We start from the raw sequence: 26,079 nt of genomic DNA on the forward strand, positions 1-26,079 counted from the left end.
ATTATTTCAGGCTTGCATGGAGGCAGAAATTTCTGAGTGACTTTTATACATTTCTTAAGACTCTGCACTGTCAGGATGGCCGAGTGGTCTAAGGTGCTGTGTTTAGGCCGCAGTCTCCTCTGGAGGCGTGGGTTCGAATCCCACTTCTGACATGACTTTTGGAGATGTAATCTCCTTTTTCAGGTTAACATCTGATGGAAGTTGCATCTGTTGGTCTTCACCTGGGATGTGATTCCGTCCTCATCTAGTCAAGAGAGCTGGGGTTTCTCATATATTTCGGTTGTATAAAGTCTTGCTGACAAAGTGCAGTCCTTACTATATGAGCATAGGACCCATGTAAGAGCTCATCTGGAAGAGTCATGCTCTTGTATGCCCTGGCCAGACAGGCCATGCAAATATGGAAGAATGCCTAGCATCTGGTAGACAGTTGGACTCCAGCACACTTACGGCAATTTCCTCAGGGCTGTGATCAGGGGCTGCTTAGATTTGCGTATTCCACCCTATGTTGTGACATTGAAATTCCTTGTTGAATTTGCTTTAGCTAGCCAAGAGGTGGCTGTTGACTCAATTTCAAAGCAGCTTTGGGCCTTTCAAGTGGCTGGTTAATAGCACTTTCTCTTTGTACGCCTTAAAGGTCTAAAGAGTTCTTCATAGGTACTGCTCTCTATGGATTGTTCAAAGAGCTGTTGGAAGTACTTATAATAGGATAAATAAATTGAGGGCATGCCTTTTTGGTACCCCACTTGCATGGCTGTCTGGCCTGTGGAAGGTTCCACAAATGCAAGTCAGGATGGCCGAGTGGTCTAAGGCGCTGCGTTCAGGTCGCAGTCTCTTCTGGAGGCGTGGGTTCAAATCCCACTTCTGACAATTGTGTGTTTACTCTACTTTTTTCTTGGGAGAGAAAAAATCAGATCATTTCCCTCACATGGGCTTATATGGTTGTCTACTTGGAAAAGTGCAGTGAGTTTTTTTCTTGCTCTAGCCACTCATGACCTAAGTTGTTTGTTTTTTCTGGTTCACAATATCTTTCCCTCTCTGTAGATAATCAAGCAAATGTGGTCAGGGTGGCCGAGTGGTCTAAGGCGCTGCGTTAAGGCCGCAGTCTCTCCTGGAGGCGTGGGTTCGAATCCCACTTCTGACAAAACTTTAAGTCCATTTTGTCTCTGAGTTCTTTTAGAATCTCAGCTAAAAATTGGCAGTGCATATAATATCTGAATAAGTAACAAACTTCAGTTTCAACTGCAAATTAATTTGCCCAATTCTGTCTTCAAGCTCGTATAATATTCTTCTAGCACTCGTGGTGTTTTATGTGTTTTTTGGGGGGTGCTTAAAAAGTCCCTTTTATTAATGAAATGGGTTACATTCAGTCTTGTGATATTTTTGGTTTCCAATAAGTAGATTGTTAATTTTATGTAACCTCATTTTCTAATGCTCCATTCAAGAGATGTTTCCACTATGAAATGCAGAGCAAGGGGAAAGAGCACAAGTGATAGAGCGAGTGAGTGAGAAGGGGTGTTGAGGAAGGAGAGAATGAAACAAAGACAGAGTGAGTGAACGGCAGGTAGGCCTAGAAGAGGAGACTAGAAGTGAAGGCGACATACTTTTCCCTGCTTTTGACCTCCCACCCATCCCAAACCGACCACAAACGTACCATCTATGCAACGTTGGTATGCAGAAATTCACGCCTCAGCCAGTGAGGGTAAGTCCCAGGCCAGGGGCTAGAGAGCAAAAGACTGCATGTGCTCAGACGTTCCCTGCTAGGGACAGTTGATCTGAAACAAGGTCTGCTCTCTTGTATCCAGCAAGGATCTAGAAATCCTGCATGAATCTGCAAGGCACAATGACAGCATACATTTGCATAATATGCCCCACCTTCTGCCTTCCTACTTCCTGTGCAGTAGTTGTTTGTGTAGAGAGAGAGGTCGCAGGCAAGGTAATTTTGTGAGTAGGATACAGGACCCTAAATAGCTGGTGAGAGGTATGAGGTATTTTAAAAGCATAAAAATTGTACACCTGTGAAATGAAATGCTTTCACATGTGATCTTCTGTGTTTATTGTCCTGTGCATAAAGTTGCACCTTGTGTTTGAAGGTTTAAATTATTTCAGGCTTGCATGGAGGCAGAAATTTCTGAGTGACTTTTATACATTTCCTAAGACTCTGCACTGTCAGGATGGCCGAGTGGTCTAAGGCGCTGTGTTTAGGCCGCAGTCTCCTCTGGAGGCGTAGGTTCGAATCCTACTTCTGACATGACTTTTGGAGATGTAATCTCCTTTTTCAGGTTAACATCTGATGGAAGTTGCATCTGTTGGTCTTCACCTGGGATGTGATTCCGTCCTCATCTAGTCAAGAGAGCTGGGGTTTCTCATATATTTCGGTTGTATAAAGTCTTGCTGACAAAGTGCAGTCCTTACTATATGAGCATAGGACCCATGTAAGAGCTCATCTGGAAGAGTCATGCTCTTGTATGCCCTGGCCAGACAGGCCATGCAAATATGGAAGAATGCCTAGCATCTGGTAGACAGTTGGACTCCAGCACACTTACGGCAATTTCCTCAGGGCTGTGATCAGGGGATGCTTAGATTTGCGTATTCCACCCTATGTTGTGACATTGAAATTCCTTGTTGAATTTGCTTTAGCTAGCCAAGAGGTGGCTGTTGACTCAATTTCAAAGCAGCTTTGGGCCTTTCAAGTGGCTGGTTAATAGCACTTTCTCTTTGTACGCCTTAAAGGTCTAAAGAGTTCTTCATAGGTACTGCTCTCTATGGATTGTTCAAAGATCTGTTGGAAGTACTTATAATAGGATAAATAAATTGAGGGCATGCCTTTTCGGTACCCCACTTGCATGGCTGTCTGGCCTGTGGAAGGGTCCACAAATGCAAGTCAGGATGGCCGAGTGGTCTAAGGCGCTGCGTTCAGGTCGCAGTCTCTTCTGGAGGCGTAGGTTCAAATCCCACTTCTGACAATTGTGTGTTTACTCTACTTTTTTCTTGAGAGAGAAAAAATCTGATCATTTCCCTCACATGGGCTTATATGGTTGTCTACTTGGAAAAGTGGAGTGAGTTTTTTTCTTGCTCTAGCCACTCATGACCTAAGATGTGTGCTTTTTTTGGTTCACAATATCTTTCCCTCTCTGTAGATGATCAAGCAAATGTGGTCAGGATGGCCGAGTGGTCTAAGGCGCTGCGTTAAGGCCGCAGTCTCTCCTGGAGGCGTGGGTTCGAATCCCACTTCTGACAAAACTTTAAGTCCATTTTGTCTCTGAGTTCTTTTAGAATCTCAGCTAAAAATTGGCAGTGCATATAATATCTGAATAAGTAACAAACTTCAGTTTCAACTGCAAATTAATTTGCCCAATTCTGTCTTCAAGCTCGTATAATATTCTTCTAGCACTCGTGGTGTTTTATGTGTTTTTTGGGGGGTGCTTAAAAAGTCCCTTTTATTAATGAAATGGGTTACATTCAGTCTTGTGATATTTTTGGTTTCCAATAAGTAGATTGTTAATTTTATGTAACCTCATTTTCTAATGCTCCATTCAAGAGATGTTTCCACTATGAAATGCAGAGCAAGGGGAAAGAGCACAAGTGATAGAGCGAGTGAGTGAGAAGGGGTGTTGAGGAAGGAGAGAATGAAACAAAGACAGAGTGAGTGAACGGCAGGTAGGCCTAGAAGAGGAGACTAGAAGTGAAGGCGACATACTTTTCCATGCTTTTGACCTCCCACCCATCCCAAACCGACCACAAACGTACCATCTATGCAACGTTGGTATGCAGAAATTCACGCCTCAGCCAGTGAGGGTAAGTCCCAGGCCAGGGGCTAGAGAGCAAAAGACTGCATGTGCTCAGACGTTCCCTGCTAGGGACAGTTGATCTGAAACAAGGTCTGCTCTCTTGTATCCAGCAAGGATCTAGAAATCCTGCATGAATCTGCTAGGCACAATGACAGCATACATTTGCATAATATGCCCCACCTTCTGCCTTCCTACTTCCTGTGCAGTAGTTGTTTGTGTAGAGAGAGAGGTCGCAGGCAAGGTAATTTTGTGAGTAGGATACAGGACCCTAAATAGCTGGTGAGAGGTATGAGGTATTTTAAAAGCATACAAATTGTACACCTGTGAAATGAAATGCTTTCACATGTGATCTTCTGTGTTTATTGTCCTGTGCATAAAGTTGCACCTTGTGTTTGAAGGTTTAAATTATTTCAGGCTTGCATGGAGGCAGAAATTTCTGAGTGACTTTTATACATTTCTTAAGACTCTGCACTGTCAGGATGGCCGAGTGGTCTAAGGTGCTGTGTTTAGGCCGCAGTCTCCTCTGGAGGTGTGGGTTCGAATCCCACTTCTGACATGACTTTTGGAGATGTAATCTCCTTTTTCAGGTTAACATCTGATGGAAGTTGCATCTGTTGGTCTTCACCTGGGATGTGATTCCGTCCTCATCTAGTCAAGAGAGCTGGGGTTTCTCATATATTTCGGTTGTATAAAGTCTTGCTGACAAAGTGCAGTCCTTACTATATGAGCATAGGACCCATGTAAGAGCTCATCTGGAAGAGTCATGCTCTTGTATGCCCTGGCCAGACAGGCCATGCGAATATGGAAGAATGCCTAGCATCTGGTAGACAGTTGGACTCCAGCACACTTACGGCAATTTCCTCAGGGCTGTGATCAGGGGCTGCTTAGATTTGCGTATTCCACCCTATGTTGTGACATTGAAATTCCTTGTTGAATTTGCTTTAGCTAGCCAAGAGGTGGCTGTTGACTCAATTTCAAAGCAGCTTTGGGCCTTTCAAGTGGCTGGTTAATAGCACTTTCTCTTTGTACGCTTTAAAGGTCTAAAGAGTTCTTCATAGGTACTGCTCTCTATGGATTGTTCAAAGAGCTGTTGGAAGTACTTATAATAGGATAAATAAATTGAGGGCATGCCTTTTTGGTACCCCACTTGCATGGCTGTCTGGCCTGTGGAAGGTTCCACAAATGCAAGTCAGGATGGCCGAGTGGTCTAAGGCGCTGCGTTCAGGTCGCAGTCTCTTCTGGAGGCGTGGGTTCAAATCCCACTTCTGACAATTGTGTGTTTACTCTACTTTTTTCTTGGGAGAGAAAAAATCAGATCATTTCCCTCACATGGGCTTATATGGTTGTCTACTTGGAAAAGTGCAGTGAGTTTTTTTCTTGCTCTAGCCACTCATGACCTAAGTTGTTTGTTTTTTCTGGTTCACAATATCTTTCCCTCTCTGTAGATAATCAAGCAAATGTGGTCAGGGTGGCCGAGTGGTCTAAGGCGCTGCGTTAAGGCCGCAGTCTCTCCTGGAGGCGTGGGTTCGAATCCCACTTCTGACAAAACTTTAAGTCCATTTTGTCTCTGAGTTCTTTTAGAATCTCAGCTAAAAATTGGCAGTGCATATAATATCTGAATAAGTAACAAACTTCAGTTTCAACTGCAAATTAATTTGCCCAATTCTGTCTTCAAGCTCGTATAATATTCTTCTAGCACTCGTGGTGTTTTATGTGTTTTTTGGGGGGTGCTTAAAAAGTCCCTTTTATTAATGAAATGGGTTACATTCAGTCTTGTGATATTTTTGGTTTCCAATAAGTAGATTGTTAATTTTATGTAACCTCATTTTCTAATGCTCCATTCAAGAGATGTTTCCACTATGAAATGCAGAGCAAGGGGAAAGAGCACAAGTGATAGAGCGAGTGAGTGAGAAGGGGTGTTGAGGAAGGAGAGAATGAAACAAAGACAGAGTGAGTGAACGGCAGGTAGGCCTAGAAGAGGAGACTAGAAGTGAAGGCGACATACTTTTCCCTGCTTTTGACCTCCCACCCATCCCAAACCGACCACAAACGTACCATCTATGCAACGTTGGTATGCAGAAATTCACGCCTCAGCCAGTGAGGGTAAGTCCCAGGCCAGGGGCTAGAGAGCAAAAGACTGCATGTGCTCAGACGTTCCCTGCTAGGGACAGTTGATCTGAAACAAGGTCTGCTCTCTTGTATCCAGCAAGGATCTAGAAATCCTGCATGAATCTGCAAGGCACAATGACAGCATACATTTGCATAATATGCCCCACCTTCTGCCTTCCTACTTCCTGTGCAGTAGTTGTTTGTGTAGAGAGAGAGGTCGCAGGCAAGGTAATTTTGTGAGTAGGATACAGGACCCTAAATAGCTGGTGAGAGGTATGAGGTATTTTAAAAGCATAAAAATTGTACACCTGTGAAATGAAATGCTTTCACATGTGATCTTCTGTGTTTATTGTCCTGTGCATAAAGTTGCACCTTGTGTTTGAAGGTTTAAATTATTTCAGGCTTGCATGGAGGCAGAAATTTCTGAGTGACTTTTATACATTTCCTAAGACTCTGCACTGTCAGGATGGCCGAGTGGTCTAAGGCGCTGTGTTTAGGCCGCAGTCTCCTCTGGAGGCGTAGGTTCGAATCCTACTTCTGACATGACTTTTGGAGATGTAATCTCCTTTTTCAGGTTAACATCTGATGGAAGTTGCATCTGTTGGTCTTCACCTGGGATGTGATTCCGTCCTCATCTAGTCAAGAGAGCTGGGGTTTCTCATATATTTCGGTTGTATAAAGTCTTGCTGACAAAGTGCAGTCCTTACTATATGAGCATAGGACCCATGTAAGAGCTCATCTGGAAGAGTCATGCTCTTGTATGCCCTGGCCAGACAGGCCATGCAAATATGGAAGAATGCCTAGCATCTGGTAGACAGTTGGACTCCAGCACACTTACGGCAATTTCCTCAGGGCTGTGATCAGGGGATGCTTAGATTTGCGTATTCCACCCTATGTTGTGACATTGAAATTCCTTGTTGAATTTGCTTTAGCTAGCCAAGAGGTGGCTGTTGACTCAATTTCAAAGCAGCTTTGGGCCTTTCAAGTGGCTGGTTAATAGCACTTTCTCTTTGTATGCCTTAAAGGTCTAAAGAGTTCTTCATAGGTACTGCTCTCTATGGATTGTTCAAAGATCTGTTGGAAGTACTTATAATAGGATAAATAAATTGAGGGCATGCCTTTTCGGTACCCCACTTGCATGGCTGTCTGGCCTGTGGAAGGGTCCACAAATGCAAGTCAGGATGGCCGAGTGGTCTAAGGCGCTGCGTTCAGGTCGCAGTCTCTTCTGGAGGCGTAGGTTCAAATCCCACTTCTGACAATTGTGTGTTTACTCTACTTTTTTCTTGAGAGAGAAAAAATCTGATCATTTCCCTCACATGGGCTTATATGGTTGTCTACTTGGAAAAGTGGAGTGAGTTTTTTTCTTGCTCTAGCCACTCATGACCTAAGATGTGTGCTTTTTTTGGTTCACAATATCTTTCCCTCTCTGTAGATGATCAAGCAAATTTGGCCAGGATGGCCGAGTGGTCTAAGGCGCTGCGTTAAGGCCGCAGTCTCTCCTGGAGGCGTGGGTTCGAATCCCACTTCTGACAAAACTTTAAGTCCATTTTGTCTCTGAGTTCTTTTAGAATCTCAGCTAAAAATTGGCAGTGCATATAATATCTGAATAAGTAACAAACTTCAGTTTCAACTGCAAATTAATTTGCCCAATTCTGTCTTCAAGCTCGTATAATATTCTTCTAGCACTCGTGGTGTTTTATGTGTTTTTTGGGGGGTGCTTAAAAAGTCCCTTTTATTAATGAAATGGGTTACATTCAGTCTTGTGATATTTTTGGTTTCCAATAAGTAGATTGTTAATTTTATGTAACCTCATTTTCTAATGCTCCATTCAAGAGATGTTTCCACTATGAAATGCAGAGCAAGGGGAAAGAGCACAAGTGATAGAGCGAGTGAGTGAGAAGGGGTGTTGAGGAAGGAGAGAATGAAACAAAGACAGAGTGAGTGAACGGCAGGTAGGCCTAGAAGAGGAGACTAGAAGTGAAGGCGACATACTTTTCCATGCTTTTGACCTCCCACCCATCCCAAACCGACCACAAACGTACCATCTATGCAACGTTGGTATGCAGAAATTCACGCCTCAGCCAGTGAGGGTAAGTCCCAGGCCAGGGGCTAGAGAGCAAAAGACTGCATGTGCTCAGACGTTCCCTGCTAGGGACAGTTGATCTGAAACAAGGTCTGCTCTCTTGTATCCAGCAAGGATCTAGAAATCCTGCATGAATCTGCTAGGCACAATGACAGCATACATTTGCATAATATGCCCCACCTTCTGCCTTCCTACTTCCTGTGCAGTAGTTGTTTGTGTAGAGAGAGAGGTCGCAGGCAAGGTAATTTTGTGAGTAGGATACAGGACCCTAAATAGCTGGTGAGAGGTATGAGGTATTTTAAAAGCATACAAATTGTACACCTGTGAAATGAAATGCTTTCACATGTGATCTTCTGTGTTTATTGTCCTGTGCATAAAGTTGCACCTTGTGTTTGAAGGTTTAAATTATTTCAGGCTTGCATGGAGGCAGAAATTTCTGAGTGACTTTTATACATTTCTTAAGACTCTGCACTGTCAGGATGGCCGAGTGGTCTAAGGTGCTGTGTTTAGGCCGCAGTCTCCTCTGGAGGCGTGGGTTCGAATCCCACTTCTGACATGACTTTTGGAGATGTAATCTCCTTTTTCAGGTTAACATCTGATGGAAGTTGCATCTGTTGGTCTTCACCTGGGATGTGATTCCGTCCTCATCTAGTCAAGAGAGCTGGGGTTTCTCATATATTTCGGTTGTATAAAGTCTTGCTGACAAAGTGCAGTCCTTACTATATGAGCATAGGACCCATGTAAGAGCTCATCTGGAAGAGTCATGCTCTTGTATGCCCTGGCCAGACAGGCCATGCAAATATGGAAGAATGCCTAGCATCTGGTAGACAGTTGGACTCCAGCACACTTACGGCAATTTCCTCAGGGCTGTGATCAGGGGCTGCTTAGATTTGCGTATTCCACCCTATGTTGTGACATTGAAATTCCTTGTTGAATTTCCTTTAGCTAGCCAAGAGGTGGCTGTTGACTCAATTTCAAAGCAGCTTTGGGCCTTTCAAGTGGCTGGTTAATAGCACTTTCTCTTTGTACGCCTTAAAGGTCTAAAGAGTTCTTCATAGGTACTGCTCTCTATGGATTGTTCAAAGATCTGTTGGAAGTACTTATAATAGGATAAATAAATTGAGGGCATGCCTTTTCGGTACCCCACTTGCATGGCTGTCTGGCCTGTGGAAGGTTCCACAAATGCAAGTCAGGATGGCCGAGTGGTCTAAGGCGCTGCGTTCAGGTCGCAGTCTCTTCTGGAGGCGTGGGTTCAAATCCCACTTCTGACAATTCTGTGTTTACTCTACTTTTTTCTTGGGAGAGAAAAAATCAGATCATTTCCCTCACATGGGCTTATATGGTTGTCTACTTGGAAAAGTGCAGTGAGTTTTTTTCTTGCTCTAGCCACTCATGACCTAAGTTGTGTGCTTTTTTTGGTTCACAATATCTTTCCCTCTCTGTAGATGATCAAGCAAATGTGGTCAGGATGGCCCAGTGGTCTAAGGCGCTGCGTTAAGGCCGCAGTCTCTCCTGGAGGCGTGGGTTCGAATCCCACTTCTGACAAAACTTTAAGTCCATTTTGTCTCTGAGTTCTTTTAGAATCTCAGCTAAAAATTGGCAGTGCATATAATATCTGAATAAGTAACAAACTTCAGTTTCAACTGCAAATTAATTTGCCCAATTCTGTCTTCAAGCTCGTATAATATTCTTCTAGCACTCGTGGTGTTTTATGTGTTTTTTGGGGGGTGCTTAAAAAGTCCCTCTTATTAATGAAATGGGTTACATTCAGTCTTGTGATATTTTTGGTTTCCAATAAGTAGATTGTTAATTTTATGTAACCTCATTTTCTAATGCTCCATTCAAGAGATGTTTCCACTATGAAATGCAGAGCAAGGGGAAAGAGCACAAGTGATAGAGCGAGTGAGTGAGAAGGGGTGTTGAGGAAGGAGAGAATGAAACAAAGACAGAGTGAGTGAACGGCAGGTAGGCCTAGAAGAGGAGACTAGAAGTGAAGGCGACATACTTTTCCCTGCTTTTGACCTCCCACCCATCCCAAACCGACCACAAACGTACCATCTATGCAACGTTGGTATGCAGAAATTCACGCCTCAGCCAGTGAGGGTAAGTCCCAGGCCAGGGGCTAGAGAGCAAAAGACTGCATGTGCTCAGACGTTCCCTGCTAGGGACAGTTGATCTGAAACAAGGTCTGCTCTCTTGTATCCAGCAAGGATCTAGAAATACTGCATGAATCTGCAAGGCACAATGACAGCATACATTTGCATAATATGCCCCACCTTCTGCCTTCCTACTTCCTGTGCAGTAGTTGTTTGTGTAGGGAGAGAGGTCACAGGCAAGGTAATTTTGTGAGTAGGATACAGGACCCTAAATAGCTGGTGAGAGGTATGAGGTATTCTAAAAGCATAAAAATTGTACACCTGTGAAATGAAATGCTTTCACATGTGGCCTTCTGTGTTTATTGTCCTGTGCATAAAGTTGCACCTTGTGTTTGAAGGTTTAAATTATTTCAGGCTTGCATGGAAGCAGAAATTTCTGAGTGACTTTTATACATTTCTTAAGATTCTGGACTGTCAGGATGGCCGAGTGGTCTAAGGTGCTGTGTTTAGGCTGCAGTCTCCTCTGGAGGCGTGGGTTCGAATCCCACTTCTGACATGACTTTTGGAGATGTAATCTCCTTTTTCAGGTTAACATCTGGTGGAAGTTGCATCTGTTGGTCTTCACCTGGGATGTGATTCCGTCCTCATCTAGTCAATCGAGCTGGGGTTTCTCATATATTTCGGTTGTATAAAGTCTTGCTGACAAAGTGCAGTCCTTACTATATGAGCATAGGACCCATGTAAGAGCTCATCTGGAAGAGTCATGCTCTTGTATGCCCTGGCCAGACAGGCCATGCAAATATGGAAGAATGCCTAGCATCTGGTAGACAGTTGGACTCCAGCACACTTATGGCAATTTCCTCAGGGCTGTGATCAGGGGCTGCTTAGATTTGCGTATTCCACCCTATGTTGTGACATTGAAATTCCTTGTTGAATTTGCTTTAGCTAGCCAAGAGGTGGCTGTTGACTCAATTTCAAAGCAGCTTTGGGCCTTTCAAGTGGCTGGTTAATAGCACTTTCTCTTTGTACGCCTTAAAGGTCTAAAGAGTTCTTCATAGGTACTGCTCTCTATGGATTGTTCAAAGAGCTGTTGGAAGTACTTATAATAGGATAAATAAATTGAGGGCATGCCTTTTCGGTACACCACTTGCAATGCTGTCTGGCCTGTGGAAGGTTCCACAAATGCAAGTCAGGATGGCCGAGTGGTCTAAGGCGCTGCGTTCAGGTCGCAGTCTCTTCTGGAGGCGTGGGTTCAAATCCCACTTCTGACAATTGTGTGTTTACTCTACTTTTTTCTTGGGAGAGAAAAAATCAGATCATTTCCCTCACATGGGCTTATATGGTTGTCTAACTGGAAAAGTGCAGTGAGTTTTTTTCTTGCTCTAGCCACTCATGACCTAAGTTGTGTGCTTTTTTTGGTTCACAATATCTTTCCCTCTCTGTAGATGATCAAGCAAATGTGGTCAGGATGGCCGAGTGGTCTAAGGCGCTGCGTTAAGGCCGCAGTCTCTCCTGGAGGCGTGGGTTCGAATCCCACTTCTGACAAAACTTTAAGTCCATTTTGTCTCTGAGTTCTTCTAGAATCTCAGCTAAAAATTGGCAGTGCATATAATATCTGAATAAGTAACAAACTTCAGTTTCAACTGCAAATTAATTTGCCCAATTCTGTCTTCAAGCTCGTATAATATTCTTCTAGCACTCGTGGTGTTTTATGTGTTTTTTGGGGGGTGCTTAAAAAGTCCCTTTTATTAATGAAAGGGGTTACATTCAGTCTTGTGATATTTTTGGTTTCCAATAAGTAGATTGTTAATTTTATGTAACCTCATTTTCTAATGCTCCATTCAAGAGATGTTTCCACTATGAAATGCAGAGCAAGGGGAAAGAACACAAGTGATAGAGCGAGTGAGTGAGAAGGGGTGTTGAGGAAGGAGAGAATGAAACAAAGACAGAGTGAGTGAACGGCAGGTAGGCCTAGAAGAGGAGACTAGAAGTGAAGGCGACATACTTTTCCCTGCTTTTGACCTCCCACCCATCCCAAACCGACCACAAACGTACCATCTATGCAACGTTGGTATGCAGAAATTCACGCCTCAGCCAGTGAGGGTAAGTCCCAGGCCAGGGGCTAGAGAGCAAAAGACTGCATGTGCTCAGACGTTCCCTGCTAGGGACAGTTGATCTGAAACAAGGTCTGCTCTCTTGTATCCAGCAAGGATCTAGAAATCCTGCATGAATCTGCAAGGCACAATGACAGCATACATTTGCATAATATGCCCCTCCTTCTGCCTTCCTACTTCCTGTGCAGTAGTTGTTTGTGTAGAGAGAGAGGTCGCAGGCAAGGTAATTTTGTGAGTAGGATACAGGACCCTAAATAGCTGGTGAGAGGTATGAGGTATTCTAAAAGCATAAAAATTGTACACCTGTGAAATGAAATGCTTTCACATGTGATCTTCTGTGTTTATTGTCCTGTGCATAAAGTTGCACCTTGTGTTTGAAGGTTTAAATTATTTCAGGCTTGCATGGAGGCAGAAATTTCTGAGTGACTTTTATACATTTCTTAAGACTCTGCACTGTCAGGATGGCCGAGTGGTCTAAGGCGCTGTGTTTAGGCCGCAGTCTCCTCTGGAGGCGTGGGTTTGAATCCCACTTCTGACATGACTTTTGGAGATGTAATCTCCTTTTTCAGGTTAACATCTGATGGAAGTTGCATCTGTTGGTCTTCACCTGGGATGTGATTCCGTCCTCATCTAGTCAATCGAGCTGGGGTTTCTCATATATTTCGGTTGTATAAAGTCTTGCTGACAAAGTGCAGTCCTTACTATATGAGCATAGGACCCATGTAAGAGCTCATCTGGAGAAGTCATGCTCTTGTATGCCCTGGCCAGACAGGCCATGCAAATATGGAAGAATGCCTAGCATCTGGTAGACAGTTGGACTCCAGCACACTTACGGCAATTTCCTCAGGGCTGTGATCAGGGGCTGCTTAGATTTGCGTATTCCACCCTATGTTGTGACATTGAAATTCCTTGTTGAATTTCCTTTAGCTAGCCAAGAGGTGGCTGTTGACTCAATTTCAAAGCAGCTTTGGGCCTTTCAAGTGGCTGGTTAATAGCACTTTCTCTTTGTACGCCTTAAAGGTCTAAAGAGTTCTTCATAGGTACTGCTCTCTATGGATTGTTCAAAGAGCTGTTGGAAGTACTTATAATAGGATAAATAAATTGAGGGCATGCCTTTTCGGTACCCCACTTGCATGGCTGTCTGGCCTGTGGAAGGTTCCACAAATGCAAGTCAGGATGGCCGAGTGGTCTAAGGCGCTGCGTTCAGGTCGCAGTCTCTTCTGGAGGCGTGGGTTCAAATCCCACTTCTGACAATTGTGTGTTTACTCTACTTTTTTCTTGGGAGAGAAAAAATCAGATCATTTCCCTCACATGGGCTTATATGGTTGTCTACTTGGAAAAGTGCAGTGAGTTTTTTTCTTGCTCTAGCCACTCATGACCTAAGTTGTGTGCTTTTTTTGGTTCACAATATCTTTCCCTCTCTGTAGATGATCAAGCAAATGTGGTCAGGATGGCCGAGTGGTCTAAGGCGCTGCGTTAAGGCCGCCGTCTCTCCTGGAGGCGTGGGTTCGAATCCCACTTCTGACAAAACTTTAAGTCCATTTTGTCTCTGAGTTCTTTTAGAATCTCAGCTAAAAATTGGCAGTGCATATAATATCTGAATAAGTAACAAACTTCAGTTTCAACTGCAAATTAATTTGCCCAATTCTGTCTTCAAGCTCATATAATATTCTTCTAGCACTCGTGGTGTTTTATGTGTTTTTTGGGGGGTGCTTAAAAAGTCCCTTTTATTAATGAAATGGGTTACATTCAGTCTTGTGATATTTTTGGTTTCCAATAAGTAGATTGTTAATTTTATGTAACCTCATTTTCTAATGCTCCATTCAAGAGATGTTTCCACTATGAAATGCAGAGCAAGGGGAAAGAGCACAAGTGATAGAGCGAGTGAGTGAGAAGGGGTGTTGAGGAAGGAGAGAATGAAACAAAGACAGAGTGAGTGAACGGCAGGTAGGCCTAGAAGAGGAGACTAGAAGTGAAGGCGACATACTTTTCCCTGCTTTTGACCTCCCACCCATCCCAAACCGACCACAAACGTACCATCTATGCAACGTTGGTATGCAGAAATTCACGCCTCAGCCAGTGAGGGTAAGTCCCAGGCCAGGGGCTAGAGAGCAAAAGACTGCATGTGCTCAGACGTTCCCTGCTAGGGACAGTTGATCTGAAACAAGGTCTGCTCTCTTGTATCCAGCAAGGATCTAGAAATCCTGCATGAATCTGCAAGGCACAATGACAGCATACATTTGCATAATATGCCCCACCTTCTGCCTTCCTACTTCCTGTGCAGTAGTTGTTTGTGTAGAGAGAGAGGTCGCAGGCAAGGTAATTTTGTGAGTAGGATACAGGACCCTAAATAGCTGGTGAGAGGTATGAGGTATTTTAAAAGCATAAAAATTGTACACCTGTGAAATGAAATGCTTTCACATGTGATCTTCTGTGTTTATTGTCCTGTGCATAAAGTTGCACCTTGTGTTTGAAGGTTTAAATTATTTCAGGCTTGCATGGAGGCAGAAATTTCTGAGTGACTTTTATACATTTCCTAAGACTCTGCACTGTCAGGATGGCCGAGTGGTCTAAGGCGCTGTGTTTAGGCCGCAGTCTCCTCTGGAGGCGTAGGTTCGAATCCTACTTCTGACATGACTTTTGGAGATGTAATCTCCTTTTTCAGGTTAACATCTGATGGAAGTTGCATCTGTTGGTCTTCACCTGGGATGTGATTCCGTCCTCATCTAGTCAAGAGAGCTGGGGTTTCTCATATATTTCGGTTGTATAAAGTCTTGCTGACAAAGTGCAGTCCTTACTATATGAGCATAGGACCCATGTAAGAGCTCATCTGGAAGAGTCATGCTCTTGTATGCCCTGGCCAGACAGGCCATGCAAATATGGAAGAATGCCTAGCATCTGGTAGACAGTTGGACTCCAGCACACTTACGGCAATTTCCTCAGGGCTGTGATCAGGGGATGCTTAGATTTGCGTATTCCACCCTATGTTGTGACATTGAAATTCCTTGTTGAATTTGCTTTAGCTAGCCAAGAGGTGGCTGTTGACTCAATTTCAAAGCAGCTTTGGGCCTTTCAAGTGGCTGGTTAATAGCACTTTCTCTTTGTATGCCTTAAAGGTCTAAAGAGTTCTTCATAGGTACTGCTCTCTATGGATTGTTCAAAGATCTGTTGGAAGTACTTATAATAGGATAAATAAATTGAGGGCATGCCTTTTCGGTACCCCACTTGCATGGCTGTCTGGCCTGTGGAAGGGTCCACAAATGCAAGTCAGGATGGCCGAGTGGTCTAAGGCGCTGCGTTCAGGTCGCAGTCTCTTCTGGAGGCGTAGGTTCAAATCCCACTTCTGACAATTGTGTGTTTACTCTACTTTTTTCTTGAGAGAGAAAAAATCTGATCATTTCCCTCACATGGGCTTATATGGTTGTCTACTTGGAAAAGTGGAGTGAGTTTTTTTCTTGCTCTAGCCACTCATGACCTAAGATGTGTGCTTTTTTTGGTTCACAATATCTTTCCCTCTCTGTAGATGATCAAGCAAATTTGGCCAGGATGGCCGAGTGGTCTAAGGCGCTGCGTTAAGGCCGCAGTCTCTCCTGGAGGCGTGGGTTCGAATCCCACTTCTGACAAAACTTTAAGTCCATTTTGTCTCTGAGTTCTTTTAGAATCTCAGCTAAAAATTGGCAGTGCATATAATATCTGAATAAGTAACAAACTTCAGTTTCAACTGCAAATTAATTTGCCCAATTCTGTCTTCAAGCTCGTATAATATTCTTCTAGCACTCGTGGTGTTTTATGTGTTTTTTGGGGGGTGCTTAAAAAGTCCCTTTTATTAATGAAATGGGTTACATTCAGTCTTGTGATATTTTTGGTTTCCAATAAGTAGATTGTTAATTTTATGTAACCTCATTTTCTAATGCTCCATTCAAGAGATGTTTCCACTATGAAATGCAGAGCAAGGGGAAAGAGCACAAGTGATAGAGCGAGTGAGTGAGAAGGGGTGTTGAGGAAGGAGAGAATGAAACAAAGACAGAGTGAGTGAACGGCAGGTAGGCCTAGAAGAGGAGACTAGAAGTGAAGGCGACATACTTTTCCATGCTTTTGACCTCCCACCCATCCCAAACCGACCACAAACGTACCATCTATGCAACGTTGGTATGCAGAAATTCACGCCTCAGCCAGTGAGGGTAAGTCCCAGGCCAGGGGCTAGAGAGCAAAAGACTGCATGTGCTCAGACGTTCCCTGCTAGGGACAGTTGATCTGAAACAAGGTCTGCTCTCTTGTATCCAGCAAGGATCTAGAAATCCTGCATGAATCTGCTAGGCACAATGACAGCATACATTTGCATAATATGCCCCACCTTCTGCCTTCCTACTTCCTGTGCAGTAGTTGTTTGTGTAGAGAGAGAGGTCGCAGGCAAGGTAATTTTGTGAGTAGGATACAGGACCCTAAATAGCTGGTGAGAGGTATGAGGTATTTTAAAAGCATACAAATTGTACACCTGTGAAATGAAATGCTTTCACATGTGATCTTCTGTGTTTATTGTCCTGTGCATAAAGTTGCACCTTGTGTTTGAAGGTTTAAATTATTTCAGGCTTGCATGGAGGCAGAAATTTCTGAGTGACTTTTATACATTTCTTAAGACTCTGCACTGTCAGGATGGCCGAGTGGTCTAAGGTGCTGTGTTTAGGCCGCAGTCTCCTCTGGAGGCGTGGGTTCGAATCCCACTTCTGACATGACTTTTGGAGATGTAATCTCCTTTTTCAGGTTAACATCTGATGGAAGTTGCATCTGTTGGTCTTCACCTGGGATGTGATTCCGTCCTCATCTAGTCAAGAGAGCTGGGGTTTCTCATATATTTCGGTTGTATAAAGTCTTGCTGACAAAGTGCAGTCCTTACTATATGAGCATAGGACCCATGTAAGAGCTCATCTGGAAGAGTCATGCTCTTGTATGCCCTGGCCAGACAGGCCATGCAAATATGGAAGAATGCCTAGCATCTGGTAGACAGTTGGACTCCAGCACACTTACGGCAATTTCCTCAGGGCTGTGATCAGGGGCTGCTTAGATTTGCGTATTCCACCCTATGTTGTGACATTGAAATTCCTTGTTGAATTTCCTTTAGCTAGCCAAGAGGTGGCTGTTGACTCAATTTCAAAGCAGCTTTGGGCCTTTCAAGTGGCTGGTTAATAGCACTTTCTCTTTGTACGCCTTAAAGGTCTAAAGAGTTCTTCATAGGTACTGCTCTCTATGGATTGTTCAAAGATCTGTTGGAAGTACTTATAATAGGATAAATAAATTGAGGGCATGCCTTTTCGGTACCCCACTTGCATGGCTGTCTGGCCTGTGGAAGGTTCCACAAATGCAAGTCAGGATGGCCGAGTGGTCTAAGGCGCTGCGTTCAGGTCGCAGTCTCTTCTGGAGGCGTGGGTTCAAATCCCACTTCTGACAATTCTGTGTTTACTCTACTTTTTTCTTGGGAGAGAAAAAATCAGATCATTTCCCTCACATGGGCTTATATGGTTGTCTACTTGGAAAAGTGCAGTGAGTTTTTTTCTTGCTCTAGCCACTCATGACCTAAGTTGTGTGCTTTTTTTGGTTCACAATATCTTTCCCTCTCTGTAGATGATCAAGCAAATGTGGTCAGGATGGCCCAGTGGTCTAAGGCGCTGCGTTAAGGCCGCAGTCTCTCCTGGAGGCGTGGGTTCGAATCCCACTTCTGACAAAACTTTAAGTCCATTTTGTCTCTGAGTTCTTTTAGAATCTCAGCTAAAAATTGGCAGTGCATATAATATCTGAATAAGTAACAAACTTCAGTTTCAACTGCAAATTAATTTGCCCAATTCTGTCTTCAAGCTCGTATAATATTCTTCTAGCACTCGTGGTGTTTTATGTGTTTTTTGGGGGGTGCTTAAAAAGTCCCTCTTATTAATGAAATGGGTTACATTCAGTCTTGTGATATTTTTGGTTTCCAATAAGTAGATTGTTAATTTTATGTAACCTCATTTTCTAATGCTCCATTCAAGAGATGTTTCCACTATGAAATGCAGAGCAAGGGGAAAGAGCACAAGTGATAGAGCGAGTGAGTGAGAAGGGGTGTTGAGGAAGGAGAGAATGAAACAAAGACAGAGTGAGTGAACGGCAGGTAGGCCTAGAAGAGGAGACTAGAAGTGAAGGCGACATACTTTTCCCTGCTTTTGACCTCCCACCCATCCCAAACCGACCACAAACGTACCATCTATGCAACGTTGGTATGCAGAAATTCACGCCTCAGCCAGTGAGGGTAAGTCCCAGGCCAGGGGCTAGAGAGCAAAAGACTGCATGTGCTCAGACGTTCCCTGCTAGGGACAGTTGATCTGAAACAAGGTCTGCTCTCTTGTATCCAGCAAGGATCTAGAAATACTGCATGAATCTGCAAGGCACAATGACAGCATACATTTGCATAATATGCCCCACCTTCTGCCTTCCTACTTCCTGTGCAGTAGTTGTTTGTGTAGGGAGAGAGGTCACAGGCAAGGTAATTTTGTGAGTAGGATACAGGACCCTAAATAGCTGGTGAGAGGTATGAGGTATTCTAAAAGCATAAAAATTGTACACCTGTGAAATGAAATGCTTTCACATGTGGCCTTCTGTGTTTATTGTCCTGTGCATAAAGTTGCACCTTGTGTTTGAAGGTTTAAATTATTTCAGGCTTGCATGGAAGCAGAAATTTCGGAGTGACTTTTATACATTTCTTAAGATTCTGGACTGTCAGGATGGCCGAGTGGTCTAAGGTGCTGTGTTTAGGCTGCAGTCTCCTCTGGAGGCGTGGGTTCGAATCCCACTTCTGACATGACTTTTGGAGATGTAATCTCCTTTTTCAGGTTAACATCTGGTGGAAGTTGCATCTGTTGGTCTTCACCTGGGATGTGATTCCGTCCTCATCTAGTCAATCGAGCTGGGGTTTCTCATATATTTCGGTTGTATAAAGTCTTGCTGACAAAGTGCAGTCCTTACTATATGAGCATAGGACCCATGTAAGAGCTCATCTGGAAGAGTCATGCTCTTGTATGCCCTGGCCAGACAGGCCATGCAAATATGGAAGAATGCCTAGCATCTGGTAGACAGTTGGACTCCAGCACACTTATGGCAATTTCCTCAGGGCTGTGATCAGGGGCTGCTTAGATTTGCGTATTCCACCCTATGTTGTGACATTGAAATTCCTTGTTGAATTTGCTTTAGCTAGCCAAGAGGTGGCTGTTGACTCAATTTCAAAGCAGCTTTGGGCCTTTCAAGTGGCTGGTTAATAGCACTTTCTCTTTGTACGCCTTAAAGGTCTAAAGAGTTCTTCATAGGTACTGCTCTCTATGGATTGTTCAAAGAGCTGTTGGAAGTACTTATAATAGGATAAATAAATTGAGGGCATGCCTTTTCGGTACACCACTTGCATGGCTGTCTGGCCTGTGGAAGGTTCCACAAATGCAAGTCAGGATGGCCGAGTGGTCTAAGGCGCTGCGTTCAGGTCGCAGTCTCTTCTGGAGGCGTGGGTTCAAATCCCACTTCTGACAATTGTGTGTTTACTCTACTTTTTTCTTGGGAGAGAAAAAATCAGATCATTTCCCTCACATGGGCTTATATGGTTGTCTAACTGGAAAAGTGCAGTGAGTTTTTTTCTTGCTCTAGCCACTCATGACCTAAGTTGTGTGCTTTTTTTGGTTCACAATATCTTTCCCTCTCTGTAGATGATCAAGCAAATGTGGTCAGGATGGCCGAGTGGTCTAAGGCGCTGCGTTAAGGCCGCAGTCTCTCCTGGAGGCGTGGGTTCGAATCCCACTTCTGACAAAACTTTAAGTCCATTTTGTCTCTGAGTTCTTCTAGAATCTCAGCTAAAAATTGGCAGTGCATATAATATCTGAATAAGTAACAAACTTCAGTTTCAACTGCAAATTAATTTGCCCAATTCTGTCTTCAAGCTCGTATAATATTCTTCTAGCACTCGTGGTGTTTTATGTGTTTTTTGGGGGGTGCTTAAAAAGTCCCTTTTATTAATGAAAGGGGTTACATTCAGTCTTGTGATATTTTTGGTTTCCAATAAGTAGATTGTTAATTTTATGTAACCTCATTTTCTAATGCTCCATTCAAGAGATGTTTCCACTATGAAATGCAGAGCAAGGGGAAAGAACACAAGTGATAGAGCGAGTGAGTGAGAAGGGGTGTTGAGGAAGGAGAGAATGAAACAAAGACAGAGTGAGTGAACGGCAGGTAGGCCTAGAAGAGGAGACTAGAAGTGAAGGCGACATACTTTTCCCTGCTTTTGACCTCCCACCCATCCCAAACCGACCACAAACGTACCATCTATGCAACGTTGGTATGCAGAAATTCACGCCTCAGCCAGTGAGGGTAAGTCCCAGGCCAGGGGCTAGAGAGCAAAAGACTGCATGTGCTCAGACGTTCCCTGCTAGGGACAGTTGATCTGAAACAAGGTCTGCTCTCTTGTATCCAGCAAGGATCTAGAAATCCTGCATGAATCTGCAAGGCACAATGACAGCATACATTTGCATAATATGCCCCTCCTTCTGCCTTCCTACTTCCTGTGCAGTAGTTGTTTGTGTAGAGAGAGAGGTCGCAGGCAAGGTAATTTTGTGAGTAGGATACAGGACCCTAAATAGCTGGTGAGAGGTATGAGGTATTCTAAAAGCATAAAAATTGTACACCTGTGAAATGAAATGCTTTCACATGTGATCTTCTGTGTTTATTGTCCTGTGCATAAAGTTGCACCTTGTGTTTGAAGGTTTAAATTATTTCAGGCTTGCATGGAGGCAGAAATTTCTGAGTGACTTTTATACATTTCTTAAGACTCTGCACTGTCAGGATGGCCGAGTGGTCTAAGGCGCTGTGTTTAGGCCGCAGTCTCCTCTGGAGGCGTGGGTTTGAATCCCACTTCTGACATGACTTTTGGAGATGTAATCTCCTTTTTCAGGTTAACATCTGATGGAAGTTGCATCTGTTGGTCTTCACCTGGGATGTGATTCCGTCCTCATCTAGTCAATCGAGCTGGGGTTTCTCATATATTTCGGTTGTATAAAGTCTTGCTGACAAAGTGCAGTCCTTACTATATGAGCATAGGACCCATGTAAGAGCTCATCTGGAGAAGTCATGCTCTTGTATGCCCTGGCCAGACAGGCCATGCAAATATGGAAGAATGCCTAGCATCTGGTAGACAGTTGGACTCCAGCACACTTACGGCAATTTCCTCAGGGCTGTGATCAGGGGCTGCTTAGATTTGCGTATTCCACCCTATGTTGTGACATTGAAATTCCTTGTTGAATTTCCTTTAGCTAGCCAAGAGGTGGCTGTTGACTCAATTTCAAAGCAGCTTTGGGCCTTTCAAGTGGCTGGTTAATAGCACTTTCTCTTTGTACGCCTTAAAGGTCTAAAGAGTTCTTCATAGGTACTGCTCTCTATGGATTGTTCAAAGAGCTGTTGGAAGTACTTATAATAGGATAAATAAATTGAGGGCATGCCTTTTCGGTACCCCACTTGCATGGCTGTCTGGCCTGTGGAAGGTTCCACAAATGCAAGTCAGGATGGCCGAGTGGTCTAAGGCGCTGCGTTCAGGTCGCAGTCTCTTCTGGAGGCGTGGGTTCAAATCCCACTTCTGACAATTGTGTGTTTACTCTACTTTTTTCTTGGGAGAGAAAAAATCAGATCATTTCCCTCACATGGGCTTATATGGTTGTCTACTTGGAAAAGTGCAGTGAGTTTTTTTCTTGCTCTAGCCACTCATGACCTAAGTTGTGTGCTTTTTTTGGTTCACAATATCTTTCCCTCTCTGTAGATGATCAAGCAAATGTGGTCAGGATGGCCGAGTGGTCTAAGGCGCTGCGTTAAGGCCGCCGTCTCTCCTGGAGGCGTGGGTTCGAATCCCACTTCTGACAAAACTTTAAGTCCATTTTGTCTCTGAGTTCTTTTAGAATCTCAGCTAAAAATTGGCAGTGCATATAATATCTGAATAAGTAACAAACTTCAGTTTCAACTGCAAATTAATTTGCCCAATTCTGTCTTCAAGCTCATATAATATTCTTCTAGCACTCGTGGTGTTTTATGTGTTTTTTGGGGGGTGCTTAAAAAGTCCCTTTTATTAATGAAATGGGTTACATTCAGTCTTGTGATATTTTTGGTTTCCAATAAGTAGATTGTTAATTTTATGTAACCTCATTTTCTAATGCTCCATTCAAGAGATGTTTCCACTATGAAATGCAGAGCAAGGGGAAAGAGCACAAGTGATAGAGCGAGTGAGTGAGAAGGGGTGTTGAGGAAGGAGAGAATGAAACAAAGACAGAGTGAGTGAACGGCAGGTAGGCCTAGAAGAGGAGACTAGAAGTGAAGGCGACATACTTTTCCATGCTTTTGACCTCCCACCCATCCCAAACCGACCACAAACGTACCATCTATGCAACGTTGGTATGCAGAAATTCACGCCTCAGCCAGTGAGGGTAAGTCCCAGGCCAGGGGCTAGAGAGCAAAAGACTGCATGTGCTCAGACGTTCCCTGCTAGGGACAGTTGATCTGAAACAAGGTCTGCTCTCTTGTATCCAGCAAGGATCTAGAAATCCTGCATGAATCTGCAAGGCACAATGACAGCATACATTTGCATAATATGCCCCACCTTCTGCCTTCCTACTTCCTGTGCAGTAGTTGTTTGTGTAGAGAGAGAGGTCGCAGGCAAGGTAATTTTGTGAGTAGGATACAGGACCCTAAATAGCTGGTGAGAGGTATGAGGTATTTTAAAAGCATAAAAATTGTACACCTGTGAAATGAAATGCTTTCACATGTGATCTTCTGTGTTTATTGTCCTGTGCATAAAGTTGCACCTTGTGTTTGAAGGTTTAAATTATTTCAGGCTTGCATGGAGGCAGAAATTTCTGAGTGACTTTTATACATTTCTTAAGACTCTGCACTGTCAGGATGGCCGAGTGGTCTAAGGTGCTGTGTTTAGGCCGCAGTCTCCTCTGGAGGTGTGGGTTCGAATCCCACTTCTGACATGACTTTTGGAGATGTAATCTCCTTTTTCAGGTTAACATCTGATGGAAGTTGCATCTGTTGGTCTTCACCTGGGATGTGATTCCGTCCTCATCTAGTCAAGAGAGCTGGGGTTTCTCATATATTTCGGTTGTATAAAGTCTTGCTGACAAAGTGCAGTCCTTACTATATGAGCATAGGACCCATGTAAGAGCTCATCTGGAAGAGTCATGCTCTTGTATGCCCTGGCCAGACAGGCCATGCAAATATGGAAGAATGCCTAGCATCTGGTAGACAGTTGGACTCCAGCACACTTACGGCAATTTCCTCAGGGCTGTGATCAGGGGCTGCTTAGATTTGCGTATTCCACCCTATGTTGTGACATTGAAATTCCTTGTTGAATTTGCTTTAGCTAGCCAAGAGGTGGCTGTTGACTCAATTTCAAAGCAGCTTTGGGCCTTTCAAGTGGCTGGTTAATAGCACTTTCTCTTTGTACGCCTTAAAGGTCTAAAGAGTTCTTCATAGGTACTGCTCTCTATGGATTGTTCACAGATCTGTTGGAAGTACTTATAATAGGATAAATAAATTGAGGGCATGCCTTTTCGGTACCCCACTTGCATGGCTGTCTGGCCTGTGGAAGGTTCCACAAATGCAAGTCAGGATGGCTGAGTGGTTTAAGGCGCTGCGTTCAGGTCGCAGTCTCTTCTGGAGGTGTGGGTTCAAATCCCACTTCTGACAATTGTGTGTTTACTCTACTTTTTTCTTGAGAGAGAAAAAATCAGATCATTTCCCTCACATGGGCTTATATGGTTGTCTACTTGGAAAAGTGCAGTGAGTTTTTTTCTTGCTCTAGCCACTCATGACCTAAGATGTGTGCTTTTTTTGGTTCACAATATCTTTCCCTCTCTGTAGATGATCAAGCAAATGTGGTCAGGATGGCCGATTGATCTAAGGCGCTGCGTTAAGGCCGCAGTCTCTCCTGGAGGCGTGGGTTTGAATCCCACTTCTGACAAAACTTTAAGTCTATTTTGTCTCTGAGTTCTTTTAGAATCTCAGCTAAAAATTGGCAGTGCATATAATATCTGAATAAGTAACAAACTTCAGTTTCAACTGCAAATTAATTTGCCCAATTCTTTCTTCAAGCTCGTATAATATTCTTCTAGCACTCGTGGTGTTTTATGTGTTTTTTGGGGGGTGCTTAAAAAGTCCCTTTTATTAATGAAATGGGTTACATTCAGTCTTGTGATATTTTTGGTTTCCAATAAGTAGATTGTTAATTTTATGTAACCTCATTTTCTAATGCTCCATTCAAGAGATGTTTCCACTATGAAATGCAGAGCAAGGGGAAAGAGCACAAGTGATAGAGCGAGTGAGTGAGAAGGGGTGTTGAGGAAGGAGAGAATGAAACAAAGACAGAGTGAGTGAACGGCAGGTAGGCCTAGAAGAGGAGACTAGAAGTGAAGGCGACATACTTTTCCATGCTTTTGACCTCCCACCCATCCCAAACCGACCACAAACGTACCATCTATGCAACGTTGGTATGCAGAAATTCACGCCTCAGCCAGTGAGGGTAAGTCCCAGGCCAGGGGCTAGAGAGCAAAAGACTGCATGTGCTCAGACGTTCCCTGCTAGGGACAGTTGATCTGAAACAAGGTCTGCTCTCTTGTATCCAGCAAGGATCTAGAAATCCTGCATGAATCTGCAAGGCACAATGACAGCATACATTTGCATAATATGCCCCACCTTCTGCCTTCCTACTTCCTGTGCAGTAGTTGTTTGTGTAGAGAGAGAGGTCGCAGGCAAGGTAATTTTGTGAGTAGGATACAGGACCCTAAATAGCTGGTGAGAGGTATGAGGTATTTTAAAAGCATAAAAATTGTACACCTGTGAAATGAAATGCTTTCACATGTGATCTTCTGTGTTTATTGTCCTGTGCATAAAGTTGCACCTTGTGTTTGAAGGTTTAAATTATTTCAGGCTTGCATGGAGGCAGAAATTTCTGAGTGACTTTTATACATTTCTTAAGACTCTGCACTGTCAGGATGGCCGAGTGGTCTAAGGTGCTGTGTTTAGGCCGCAGTCTCCTCTGGAGGCGTGGGTTCGAATCCCACTTCTGACATGACTTTTGGAGATGTAATCTCCTTTTTCAGGTTAACATCTGATGGAAGTTGCATCTGTTGGTCTTCACCTGGGATGTGATTCCGTCCTCATCTAGTCAAGAGAGCTGGGGTTTCTCATATATTTCGGTTGTATAAAGTCTTGCTGACAAAGTGCAGTCCTTACTATATGAGCATAGGACCCATGTAAGAGCTCATCTGGAAGAGTCATGCTCTTGTATGCCCTGGCCAGACAGGCCATGCAAATATGGAAGAATGCCTAGCATCTGGTAGACAGTTGGACTCCAGCACACTTACGGCAATTTCCTCAGGGCTGTGATCAGGGGCTGCTTAGATTTGCGTATTCCACCCTATGTTGTGACATTGAAATTCCTTGTTGAATTTCCTTTAGCTAGCCAAGAGGTGGCTGTTGACTCAATTTCAAAGCAGCTTTGGGCCTTTCAAGTGGCTGGTTAATAGCACTTTCTCTTTGTATGCCTTAAAGGTCTAAAGAGTTCTTCATAGGTACTGCTCTCTATGGATTGTTCAAAGAGCTGTTGGAAGTACTTATAATAGGATAAATAAATTGAGGGCATGCCTTTTCGGTACCCCACTTGCATGGCTGTCTGGCCTGTGGAAGGTTCCACAAATGCAAGTCAGGATGGCCGAGTGGTCTAAGGCGCTGCGTTCAGGTCGCAGTCTCTTCTGGAGGCGTGGGTTCAAATCCCACTTCTGACAATTGTGTGTTTACTCTACTTTTTTCTTGGGAGAGAAAAAATCAGATCATTTCCCTCACAT

At 43.7% G+C, this 26,079-nt stretch overlaps 34 non-coding genes across 34 annotated transcripts; all 34 read left to right on the forward strand.

Moving 5' to 3' along the window:
- The first annotated feature begins 69 nt into the window (after positions 1-69).
- Positions 70-152, forward strand: TRNAL-UAG (transfer RNA leucine (anticodon UAG)). The gene has a single exon. It is a non-coding gene; the product is annotated as a tRNA-Leu (tRNA).
- A 632-nt stretch (positions 153-784) lies between these two features.
- TRNAL-CAG (transfer RNA leucine (anticodon CAG)) lies at positions 785-867 on the forward strand. Its single transcript has one exon. It is a non-coding gene; the product is annotated as a tRNA-Leu (tRNA).
- A 191-nt stretch (positions 868-1,058) lies between these two features.
- Positions 1,059-1,141, forward strand: TRNAL-AAG (transfer RNA leucine (anticodon AAG)). Its single transcript has one exon. It is a non-coding gene; the product is annotated as a tRNA-Leu (tRNA).
- A 1,024-nt stretch (positions 1,142-2,165) lies between these two features.
- Positions 2,166-2,248, forward strand: TRNAL-UAG (transfer RNA leucine (anticodon UAG)). Its single transcript has one exon. It is a non-coding gene; the product is annotated as a tRNA-Leu (tRNA).
- Positions 2,249-3,154: 906 nt separating this feature from the next.
- TRNAL-AAG (transfer RNA leucine (anticodon AAG)) lies at positions 3,155-3,237 on the forward strand. The gene has a single exon. It is a non-coding gene; the product is annotated as a tRNA-Leu (tRNA).
- A 1,024-nt stretch (positions 3,238-4,261) lies between these two features.
- TRNAL-UAG (transfer RNA leucine (anticodon UAG)) lies at positions 4,262-4,344 on the forward strand. Its single transcript has one exon. It is a non-coding gene; the product is annotated as a tRNA-Leu (tRNA).
- A 632-nt stretch (positions 4,345-4,976) lies between these two features.
- On the forward strand, positions 4,977-5,059 carry TRNAL-CAG (transfer RNA leucine (anticodon CAG)). Its single transcript has one exon. It is a non-coding gene; the product is annotated as a tRNA-Leu (tRNA).
- Positions 5,060-5,250: 191 nt separating this feature from the next.
- Positions 5,251-5,333, forward strand: TRNAL-AAG (transfer RNA leucine (anticodon AAG)). Its single transcript has one exon. It is a non-coding gene; the product is annotated as a tRNA-Leu (tRNA).
- Positions 5,334-6,357: 1,024 nt separating this feature from the next.
- TRNAL-UAG (transfer RNA leucine (anticodon UAG)) lies at positions 6,358-6,440 on the forward strand. Its single transcript has one exon. It is a non-coding gene; the product is annotated as a tRNA-Leu (tRNA).
- A 906-nt stretch (positions 6,441-7,346) lies between these two features.
- Positions 7,347-7,429, forward strand: TRNAL-AAG (transfer RNA leucine (anticodon AAG)). Its single transcript has one exon. It is a non-coding gene; the product is annotated as a tRNA-Leu (tRNA).
- A 1,024-nt stretch (positions 7,430-8,453) lies between these two features.
- Positions 8,454-8,536, forward strand: TRNAL-UAG (transfer RNA leucine (anticodon UAG)). Its single transcript has one exon. It is a non-coding gene; the product is annotated as a tRNA-Leu (tRNA).
- Positions 8,537-9,168: 632 nt separating this feature from the next.
- On the forward strand, positions 9,169-9,251 carry TRNAL-CAG (transfer RNA leucine (anticodon CAG)). The gene has a single exon. It is a non-coding gene; the product is annotated as a tRNA-Leu (tRNA).
- A 191-nt stretch (positions 9,252-9,442) lies between these two features.
- Positions 9,443-9,525, forward strand: TRNAL-AAG (transfer RNA leucine (anticodon AAG)). Its single transcript has one exon. It is a non-coding gene; the product is annotated as a tRNA-Leu (tRNA).
- A 1,024-nt stretch (positions 9,526-10,549) lies between these two features.
- TRNAL-UAG (transfer RNA leucine (anticodon UAG)) lies at positions 10,550-10,632 on the forward strand. Its single transcript has one exon. It is a non-coding gene; the product is annotated as a tRNA-Leu (tRNA).
- A 632-nt stretch (positions 10,633-11,264) lies between these two features.
- On the forward strand, positions 11,265-11,347 carry TRNAL-CAG (transfer RNA leucine (anticodon CAG)). Its single transcript has one exon. It is a non-coding gene; the product is annotated as a tRNA-Leu (tRNA).
- A 191-nt stretch (positions 11,348-11,538) lies between these two features.
- Positions 11,539-11,621, forward strand: TRNAL-AAG (transfer RNA leucine (anticodon AAG)). Its single transcript has one exon. It is a non-coding gene; the product is annotated as a tRNA-Leu (tRNA).
- Positions 11,622-12,645: 1,024 nt separating this feature from the next.
- On the forward strand, positions 12,646-12,728 carry TRNAL-UAG (transfer RNA leucine (anticodon UAG)). The gene has a single exon. It is a non-coding gene; the product is annotated as a tRNA-Leu (tRNA).
- Positions 12,729-13,360: 632 nt separating this feature from the next.
- TRNAL-CAG (transfer RNA leucine (anticodon CAG)) lies at positions 13,361-13,443 on the forward strand. Its single transcript has one exon. It is a non-coding gene; the product is annotated as a tRNA-Leu (tRNA).
- Positions 13,444-13,634: 191 nt separating this feature from the next.
- Positions 13,635-13,717, forward strand: TRNAL-AAG (transfer RNA leucine (anticodon AAG)). Its single transcript has one exon. It is a non-coding gene; the product is annotated as a tRNA-Leu (tRNA).
- Positions 13,718-14,741: 1,024 nt separating this feature from the next.
- On the forward strand, positions 14,742-14,824 carry TRNAL-UAG (transfer RNA leucine (anticodon UAG)). The gene has a single exon. It is a non-coding gene; the product is annotated as a tRNA-Leu (tRNA).
- A 906-nt stretch (positions 14,825-15,730) lies between these two features.
- TRNAL-AAG (transfer RNA leucine (anticodon AAG)) lies at positions 15,731-15,813 on the forward strand. The gene has a single exon. It is a non-coding gene; the product is annotated as a tRNA-Leu (tRNA).
- Positions 15,814-16,837: 1,024 nt separating this feature from the next.
- Positions 16,838-16,920, forward strand: TRNAL-UAG (transfer RNA leucine (anticodon UAG)). The gene has a single exon. It is a non-coding gene; the product is annotated as a tRNA-Leu (tRNA).
- A 632-nt stretch (positions 16,921-17,552) lies between these two features.
- On the forward strand, positions 17,553-17,635 carry TRNAL-CAG (transfer RNA leucine (anticodon CAG)). Its single transcript has one exon. It is a non-coding gene; the product is annotated as a tRNA-Leu (tRNA).
- A 191-nt stretch (positions 17,636-17,826) lies between these two features.
- On the forward strand, positions 17,827-17,909 carry TRNAL-AAG (transfer RNA leucine (anticodon AAG)). Its single transcript has one exon. It is a non-coding gene; the product is annotated as a tRNA-Leu (tRNA).
- Positions 17,910-18,933: 1,024 nt separating this feature from the next.
- On the forward strand, positions 18,934-19,016 carry TRNAL-UAG (transfer RNA leucine (anticodon UAG)). Its single transcript has one exon. It is a non-coding gene; the product is annotated as a tRNA-Leu (tRNA).
- A 632-nt stretch (positions 19,017-19,648) lies between these two features.
- On the forward strand, positions 19,649-19,731 carry TRNAL-CAG (transfer RNA leucine (anticodon CAG)). Its single transcript has one exon. It is a non-coding gene; the product is annotated as a tRNA-Leu (tRNA).
- A 191-nt stretch (positions 19,732-19,922) lies between these two features.
- TRNAL-AAG (transfer RNA leucine (anticodon AAG)) lies at positions 19,923-20,005 on the forward strand. Its single transcript has one exon. It is a non-coding gene; the product is annotated as a tRNA-Leu (tRNA).
- A 1,024-nt stretch (positions 20,006-21,029) lies between these two features.
- Positions 21,030-21,112, forward strand: TRNAL-UAG (transfer RNA leucine (anticodon UAG)). Its single transcript has one exon. It is a non-coding gene; the product is annotated as a tRNA-Leu (tRNA).
- A 632-nt stretch (positions 21,113-21,744) lies between these two features.
- TRNAL-CAG (transfer RNA leucine (anticodon CAG)) lies at positions 21,745-21,827 on the forward strand. The gene has a single exon. It is a non-coding gene; the product is annotated as a tRNA-Leu (tRNA).
- Positions 21,828-22,018: 191 nt separating this feature from the next.
- Positions 22,019-22,101, forward strand: TRNAL-AAG (transfer RNA leucine (anticodon AAG)). The gene has a single exon. It is a non-coding gene; the product is annotated as a tRNA-Leu (tRNA).
- A 1,024-nt stretch (positions 22,102-23,125) lies between these two features.
- Positions 23,126-23,208, forward strand: TRNAL-UAG (transfer RNA leucine (anticodon UAG)). Its single transcript has one exon. It is a non-coding gene; the product is annotated as a tRNA-Leu (tRNA).
- Positions 23,209-23,840: 632 nt separating this feature from the next.
- Positions 23,841-23,923, forward strand: TRNAL-CAG (transfer RNA leucine (anticodon CAG)). Its single transcript has one exon. It is a non-coding gene; the product is annotated as a tRNA-Leu (tRNA).
- Positions 23,924-25,221: 1,298 nt separating this feature from the next.
- On the forward strand, positions 25,222-25,304 carry TRNAL-UAG (transfer RNA leucine (anticodon UAG)). Its single transcript has one exon. It is a non-coding gene; the product is annotated as a tRNA-Leu (tRNA).
- A 632-nt stretch (positions 25,305-25,936) lies between these two features.
- TRNAL-CAG (transfer RNA leucine (anticodon CAG)) lies at positions 25,937-26,019 on the forward strand. Its single transcript has one exon. It is a non-coding gene; the product is annotated as a tRNA-Leu (tRNA).
- Positions 26,020-26,079: the final 60 nt, after the last annotated feature.

This window comes from Lissotriton vulgaris, chromosome 8, assembly GCF_964263255.1.
Source record: "Lissotriton vulgaris chromosome 8, aLisVul1.2, whole genome shotgun sequence".
Classification (NCBI taxonomy): Eukaryota; Metazoa; Chordata; class Amphibia; order Caudata; family Salamandridae; genus Lissotriton; species Lissotriton vulgaris.